The 8,932-nt window shown below is 36.2% G+C and overlaps 1 pseudogene; it reads left to right on the top strand.

Moving 5' to 3' along the window:
- Positions 1-240: 240 nt before the first annotated feature.
- LOC143602015 (wax ester synthase/diacylglycerol acyltransferase 11-like) lies at positions 241-8,473 on the top strand (annotated as a pseudogene).
- Positions 8,474-8,932: the final 459 nt, after the last annotated feature.

Here is an 8,932-nt window from a genome sequence, read left to right as displayed (position 1 = left end):
GACAAATACAAGGCAAGACTAGTAGTTAAGGGTTATGCACAAAGGGAAGGAGTGGACTATGGTGAGGTGTTTGCCCCGGTAGCAAGATGGGATACCATAAGAACTCTGTTAGCTCTTGCTGCTAAAAGAAGATGGACACTGTATCAACTTGATGTTAAAAGTGCATTCTTGCATGGTGATTTGAAAGAAGTGGTTCATGTTGAACAACCAAAGGGTTTTTAGAAACAAGGTCAAGAGACCATGGTGTATAGACTCAAAAAAGCTCTGTATGGTTTAAAACAGGCACCCAGGGCCTGGTTCAATCGAATTGAGGGGTATTTCTTGAGAGAAGGTTTTAATAAGAGCAAATATGATCACTCTCTGTTTATCAAACAGGTCAACGATCAAGTTCTTGTTGTTAGCCTATATGTGGATGATCTGATTTATGCAAGCAGTAGTGAAGTGATGTGTGACTCTTTCAAAAGATCTATGCAGAATGAGTTTGATATGACAGATTTGGGTAAAATGAAATACTTTCTAGGTGTGGAGGTTCTGCAAGATGCAAATGGTATTTCCATCTATCAAAGGCAATATGCAAAGTCTGTTCTACAGAAATTCAAATTGTGGGAAGCTAATGGTGTTAAAAATCCCATAGTTCCAGGAACAAATTTGGTAAAGTCCACAGAAGGAAAGGAAGTCAATAGCACCCTATACATGAGCTTAATCGGTAGTCTCATGTATCTCACAGTGTCCAGGCCTGATCTTATGTATGTGGTTAGTCTGTTGTCAAGATTTATGTCAAGCCCAAAGAAGGAACACGTGGAAGCAGCTAAAAGAGTTCTAAGGTATGTGAAACAAACTTTTGATTTTGGTTTGAAGTATTCAGTTCATGGGAAGGGTAGATTGCTGGTCTTTACTGACAGCAACTATGCTAGATTTAGATGACAGAAAGAGTACCTCAGGGTATGTTTGTATGCTCAGTGGTGGGGCAATTAGTTGGGGTTCAAGGAAGCAAAGTATTGTAACTTTGTCAACTACAGAGGCAGAATATGTTGCAGCTACTGCTTGTGTGTGTCATTGTGTCTGGTTAAAAGGATTATTGGAAGAATTAGGAGAAGAGATGAAGGAGGCTGTGGAGGTATGGTGTGACAACAGTTCAACTATAAAGTTATCAAAGAATCCAGTGCTGCACAGGAGAACCAAACATATTGATGTGCGTTATCATTATTTAAGGGAATTGGTGAATCAAGAAGTTGTGAAATTAGAATTCTGTAAGTCTGAAGAGCAGTTGGCTGACATCATGACAAAACCTTTGAAGTTGAACACTTTTGAAGATCTCAGGTTTCAACTAGGTGTGGAAGAAGTTAAACAAGCAGCTTAACGCTGACTTGTTTAGGGAAGGGCATATTGGGTCAATTAAATGAACCGGTGTTTCAGACCGGGTTTGGAAGAACCGGAGTTGGTTTTCAATTATTGTTAGTTTGTTTTATTTCTCAGTTTAATGTCTTTGTTTTGATTGAGTCGTGGGTGGTTTTTCAGTTTCCTGATTTCTAGTTAGGTTAGTGGTGAACGTTAGTTCGTGGTTTCTCGTCGTGTCTGTTTTTCCCTTTATAAGCTTTGTTTTGGTTATCAATGAAGATGATCAGTCTGTGAGAATATTGTGTGTGTTTATACCATTTGTACTTCTACACATCATCCTCGGTCCGATCCGGTCGGAGAGTACGACGACGACGAGTCAGCAGTCAACGATTACGTTTCCGATCTCACTGTATCGTCGTCGTTGAGCACCAATAAGCCGCTGTGGGAGATTCACTTGTTGTCTGCGCATAAGTGTGTGGTGTTGCGTGTGCACCACGCGCTCGGTGACGGAATATCCATCATGTCGTTGATGTTGACGTTAACGAGGAAACTGGATGATTTAAATCAAACGCCGGCGATTGAACCGTTAGTTTCGTCAACACGGAGACCTAAGTTAGGAACGTAGGTGAAATTTGGAAGGTAGTGAAGGTGATTTGGTTTAGTTTGGTTTATGTGTTTGAGTTTATAATGAAAGGAGTGGTGGTCAAAGACCGGAAGACGGTGGTCAGAGGTGGTGAAGGGGTGGAGATGTGGCCGAGGAAGCTGGCAACGGCTAAGTTTAGTTTGGATGACATGAAGACGGTGAAGAACGCCGTTACGGACGCGGTAAGTTTTGAATGTCTGTTAGATTTTCCGTTAACTTTATGCATGCATTGGGGGGTGGGTGGGTATGGGTGCCTTTAAAATCGTCGTGCTATTGATTTGGCCAACTAAACACCATGGCATGTTCATTTGTGAGGTACACTTTGCCAAATATGACTGTATTTTCGGGTTTGGGATAACGCCAGTACGTCCACAAAAGCTGGATTTTGGTAACTTAAAGCTTTAGTTTATTTGTTTATTTATTAACATTAATTCATAATTTAGTACGTGACGCTTTTAATCAAAGACTGTTTTATAAATTTTTTAAAAAGGGTCCAACCAAAATAAATCGACTGGCTTTAAATACATATAAAATCCGGTTTACATTGTTGTCAGTAGGCCGTAGGGCCTCGGCTCGTTTCGAGCTTTATTTTCAAAGCTCGAGTTTGGCTCGTTTACTATTTATCAATTAATTTTTATATATTTATAACTATTTAGTAAACTTTTTTTCAATTATAACTTTATTTATAAAGTATGTGTTATTTAGTTATTTTTTATAACATTATATGTATTAATTAATAATTATTAAATATATATATATATATATATATATATTAAAAATTATATATATGACAGACTTGTTTAGGTTCGCGAGCCGGCTTGAGCTCGATAAGTGAAGCTCAGGCTCAGCTCGTTTATCAAACGAGCTTACTTTTAGGCTCAAGCTCAGGCTCGATTAAGCTCGGCTCAATCGAGCTTTTTCACGAGGCGATCTCGAGTAATTCACGAGTAGCTTAGCTCGTTTGCACCACCAATTGTCCGTCAAGACACTCAATCTAATAGGAAGGGACACCGTGTAGGCCTTGACATTATTTATGGCAATGAACATGACCAATAAGTTTCTCTCTTTGTATCTACTTTATTGTCTTTATATATGCTTTTTTAAGTGACTTGTTATCTAAATAGTAATTACTTTGTTAGATCATTTTCGTGTAAGAAAATGTATAAAATTAACATTTCTTCAATATATGCAAAAATAGGAAACTAACCATGCATGCTCCAAATTAAGAAACGAAATCTAGATATACAAAAGTAAATAACTAAAAGGTGAGAAAAATAATATGTGCAAAAGAAATCGTTCACGTCTTCAAGATAAAAGTTATTTTATAAATTTTTACTATTATCGTTTTTTAGACACCTGGATATAGACATTGATTGATTCTTTCTTTCAAAAGGCATACATTAATGAGCAGGTGAAGGATAGTAGGATGCCAGTAAACCATTTACGTGGTCCACCTTCTATAGCCAATATGGCGGTTTTAAGTTGGTAATAGGGTGATGTGGCAACTTTTTCCATCTTTTATCATTCTTGTGGTTGGTTTTGATGGCATGCTTTACCATCTTGTTTTTGGCCAAGAACCATTAAAACCGAGTTGGTGGTGTGCCTCATGTTATTATAGTATATATCATATGGAGAGAAAAGGAACGGTTAAAAAAATAAAGTAGTGATGATAGGACAGTGTTTTGGATGGTTTTAGATTTTCTTATTGTTGGTTTTGATATGTTTTTGAAGAATTAGTATTTTTCTAATATTGCTAGTGATTATAGTCCTCTTATCGTGGATGGTCTTAGTCTTTTTTGGGTGATTATACCTTCTAGTTTCTCATCTCTATGGTTTCTATTATACTTTTGCGTCAGGATATGGCTTTAGAGTCGAAATCTCACCCGAAACAATATCTCCACTTATTAGAGAGAGGTGGAGAGAAAGAGATGGACCTCTTTCTAGTGGGGTTACGTTGTCAATTCAATAATTAATGGGCCTCTCTCTAATATGTTGCTTATTAATAATTCAATATTTGTTAGGATATTTTAAATAAGAGGTAAATAGGTAATTTAATTTGAAAAGAAGAAATATGTAATTAATTTTGTTGGTTGGGGAAAATGTGTAATTTATATTGTTTAGTAAGGGGAAATATATAAAAATCTCATAATTTAATGTCCTTATTTCTTAAGCTTAATTTATGAATAGTCTTCTAGAGGTGCAAAAAAAAAAAACTGGTTTCTAAGGCGAACTTTGAGTTATACCATTAGAACTAGTTTTTTTAAGTATAAACGTGAGTTAAACCTTATAAATCTTTTGCTTTATCCCAATTATTAGTCATCATAAGATCACTTTCACAGTACACATCTAGACACCTCAAATAGTCAAATGTGATGGGTGCAGCCTTTTCTGGTATTCGAAGGGGAAAACAATATAATGTTTGGTTTAGTAAAGGATTCTATAGTTTGATTATAGCTTTCATTTTTCGGCATTTAGTTAGAAACCTCGAACGCCCAAAGGTAATGAGCCAGTTCGATTGGTTTGAGATTTATGACTTATGATTTTAGTTTGGAACTTGAAATGGGCCCTGTAAACCTAACCAGTCGTTTAACTTTTATTATTTGTTTATTTTCTTCATTCTTGAAATATGAAGTCATGTATCTATATAACATACACGAACCATATTTATTATTTTTAAAAAGTTTAATACAAGCTCACTATTTCAAAGACGTTTAAACCATATAAACCGAACCTTTTGGCTGATTTGGTTTGCCATTTTCGAAACCGTACCTATCAGTTTGGCCCAATTTTTTTACAACACACCCATTATCGTTTGTATCCATGATCTACTTTTTATGCCATTTATTTTTCATTTTATGTTGGAATTATTTGATTGTGAAAGCGTAAAAACTTAACATATTATATATTGAATGCAGACGATAAATGATGTGCTTTTTGGCGTAATATCACTTGGACTATCAAAATATTTGGGCAACCGGTCGTTAGACTGTAAGTTTCTTTTACATCTTTTGTCAGACTGTAAGTTTCTTTTACAATTCATTATTCAATTACTTGTGTTTTGTAGCTCTTCAAGAGGGCCTTCGAATCACCGGTGTCGCCTTGGTTAATCTGAGACCGTCACCTGGACTCCAGGTTACATATCTTGAACATCATAGCGCTAGCATGTTCGGTTAGGAACCATAAAAGGAAGTTGAGAACAAGACAACCAATTTGAATCTTTTGATAAAAATTAGGAAGAAACTAAATTTAGTATTTTCATGTTTAGGTTAATGATTCAAGCCAAATTCCTCACCTAAATGATGTTGTTTCCTTATATTAAAGAAAAATAAAATCTGACTTTTCTACCGCTCTGGTAACAAAATCATTGTTTGTTACATCAAACAGTGAAAAAAAGTAACATACATTGACAAAAAAACATGAAAGTTTATTACATTTTTGGTGAATATTAATTAATTTTTTATGGTTAAACTCTTAAGATAATTTGTAATTTGTAACATCTCGAAATTTCTAAAGTAATATTTATTATATTATTTTGTCGGGTGAAATAAACGAGTTAGTGGAACGATAATAATAATAGCAAAATATGAATACTTAGTAGGATAATTAGATGGGATTAGATATGGACCAAAAGGAAATATGGGCCTTCAGTCCATGGGCTTAAGGGAGTATAAATACCCCCTTAAACCCCAATCCTTTCCATTCCATCCATTTATCCATCCTAATCTCTACACACTCCAAAACACACAACCCGAACCAAGATCCAAAGGCGAGGACCCGAGCTCGTTGGTGCTAGATCGTCGTGACGAACCAAAGCAACAAGACCAGCTCGTGTTCGTAGTTCGACTCATTTACGGTACGTTTATATCGAGAACTTGTTCGTTTAGGTTTGGATTAGTATAGAAATGACAGATCTGTGTTTGTATGGTAAAAACGAATCCAACAAAGCTAAACTTACTGAAAATGGTTACGATTTGATGGGTTAACCGATTGATAAAAGAACCCGTAACCTATATGCCTAAATCGCACCCTTTAAACATCGATTTTAGGTCAATTTGATGGTTGGGGTTTGTAGGCGCTGGTCAGACGATTCCGTGGATACCTAAATCGAGTTATTTGGTTAAGAAACGAAGACGATTAAGGACGAACAGTAGCTGCAGCCGACAACTTCGCCTGCAAGCTAAGTTCACCTGATGAACTTCGCCTGCAAAGCTAAGTTCGCCTGATGACAACTTCGCCTAAAGCTAAGTTCGCCTAAGGTTTAACTTCGCTTAAAGCTAAGTTCGCCTAAGGTTTAACTTCGCCTAAAGCTAAGTTCGCCTAAGGTTTAACTTCGCCTAAAGTTAAGTTCGCTTAGAAAATAAATTAAAAACCTAATGAAAATTGTGTTAAGACAGTTAATGGAAATAAAATTTTTCCAAGCTGACCTGGCAGCTCGACCCCAGCCAGGGGCTCTGCCCCTTGGACCCTACTAGGGGCTGCCGCCCCTAGACCCCGCTGCCAGGGGCGCTGCCCCCGGACCCCCGTTCGTTGTGGGTCATATAAAGATAGAAATACAACATGAGTAGTAGTAGTTAATTGATACGTGTAATTATTATACAGTCAGCCGTTCACAACTGAAGAAAGGGATTACGATTAACGGTGAACGTAACCGTGTTCAGGTGAGTTTCTAGCCCCATTTCCTTGTTATGTTTTCGGGGCTGTGTGCATACTCGATGTGAAGTGTGAATACACTTACCTTAAGTGGTAAGTGTATGCTATAGATGTTATACGAGGTAGCTATTATATAATACTTGTTGGTGCGTGAACGATCTTCGGATATTGCACGCATCGCCAAGGATAGTGATTGCCAAGTGGTTATTAGTGTGTATGAATGCTATGATGTGACTTGCTTATTAAGTAAATGATATGAAGCATGTTGTAGACAAGTAGAGGTAGAGCGTGTTAGAAGTGGCAAGAGTGTAGTAAGAGTGTTAGTGGCACGACGATAGTACATGGTAGGGTAAGCTTATACGTGACTACGTTATTAAAGCGGCAAAGTGGCAAAGTGGCATAACGTTATACGTTATTAAAGTGGCAAAGTGGCAAGGTGGTAGGTGTAAATAAGAGGCTAAGTGGTAAGGTAAGCAGGTTAGATAGTGGACTACGTGTCTGCGGATACGTATATGATGCATGTAGTGGTTGTATGATAAGTTGCTTGATTAACTAGAACTCACTCAGCGTAGCTGACTTTTAGTATGCACGCAGGTGATCAGACCAAAGAACTAGCATGAGGATGGCACATGGCATGGATTGAACGGCTGGCATCTTAAGATGGAAGAAAAGATATTTTAAATATAATGAATGATTTGTTTTATAGTATCAGAGAAGAGATTGAATGTTTTGTAGCGAATGCTTCAAGTAAACGTTTCCGCGAAAGTTTTAATTAACTCTGATTGCAAGAACTGTGTTTATGAGTAAATCTGACGCTAAAGTAGGGCTACCGGTTTGGGGCCTTACATAATTTTGACAGGATATAAAAGAATTAATGAAGAAAAATGTAGGGTCAGGGTGGGGAAATAAAGTTGGTATCATGCTACTACCAGTTTACTACCATAGAAATGTGTCTGATCCACTTCAATATTTGAAGAGAGCCAAAATGATGATTGATAGAAAGAAGTCTATGGAGGCTTTTCTATCACACCAAATTGGATACTTTGTTATGAATTTCTTTGGAGCAAAGGTCACACTTTAATCTTTTTCTTCACTATCAAATATTATTTTATATTCTAGAGTAAGTTGCGTTTTTAGTTCTCGTGGTTTCGTCAAACTAACTTTTTTAGTCCATTAGTTTTTTCTATTCGTTTTTCAGTCTTTGTATTTTTTATTTTTTGTCATTTCAGTCCAACATACAAATTTTACTGATATTTTCTCTTAATTTTTTTGTGAATTAACCAAACAACCCTTGTCAAAATAAGAAAAAGTATATAAGTTTATAAACTTTTCGTTTACCCCACTCTCTATTTTTTGATAACAGGGGTAGTTTGGTCAATTCACAAAAGTTTAACTGAAAAATATATTATGTTGATGACAAATAAAATGGCCAGTGGAAAATTGTTTTCCATTTTCTAGCTAACGCTGCTGTTATATGTAGGTTGCAAGCATGCTTAATTACAGAGTGATTTGTAACACGAGTTTCACAATTTCAAACATTGTGGGCCCACGAGAAGAGATAACAATTGCGGGCATCCCGGTTACTTACATTAGGACGACATCATCAAGTTTATCCCACGTAAGTAGAAACATTAATACCAATATTCATTTGTAAAAAATGGTTGTGTTGAATTTAAATTTTGAATTTGAATGCAGGCAATCACAATGCATATGGTGAGTTATTCAGGAAAAGCCGATATGCAGATTCTAGTTGCTAAAGACCTTATTCCGGACCTAGAGAATTTGGCTAAGTGTTTTGAAGATGCACTACTTGAAATGAAACAAGCCTCGGGACAAATATGACAAAATTCTTTTCAAATTTATAAATAAATAAATAAATAAAATTCTCAAAATGCAAAAGATCCGATATTCCTTGATATCTACGTAACGTAGGTTTTCTATGACTCGCTTAGCAAAAACATTTGTGTAAAGCCCGAGGCTTATTTGGATGTGAAGCAATTACTATGAGTTAATTTTGCAAAGTTTCGGAAATGGGCGGAGACATTATTTTAGTTTAGGGGTTAATGTAATAACGTTGGTGATTTTAGTTTTATCAAGTCATCTTCAATAATTATCATTTATCTGAAATCAAAAGGAAATCCAAATAAGTTTTGTTACTAATGAGATAATCCCCGAGCAAGGCATCACCAGACCTCCATTTTAGTATTGGACAAAGAAATAAAGAACATAATGAATAATTTGTATAAACTGCACTAGAGGCTTCTTCGGCTCTCTCTCATATATAAGCTTTCACTCACATAT

Source organism: Bidens hawaiensis, unplaced genomic scaffold (genome assembly GCF_021521415.1).
Source record: "Bidens hawaiensis isolate Kalapana, Puna unplaced genomic scaffold, B.hawaiensis_p1.1 tig00001960_1, whole genome shotgun sequence".
Classification (NCBI taxonomy): Eukaryota; Viridiplantae; Streptophyta; class Magnoliopsida; order Asterales; family Asteraceae; genus Bidens; species Bidens hawaiensis.
Note: the sequence above shows the minus strand (reverse complement) of the source record. Positions and strands in the feature narration are given on the sequence as shown.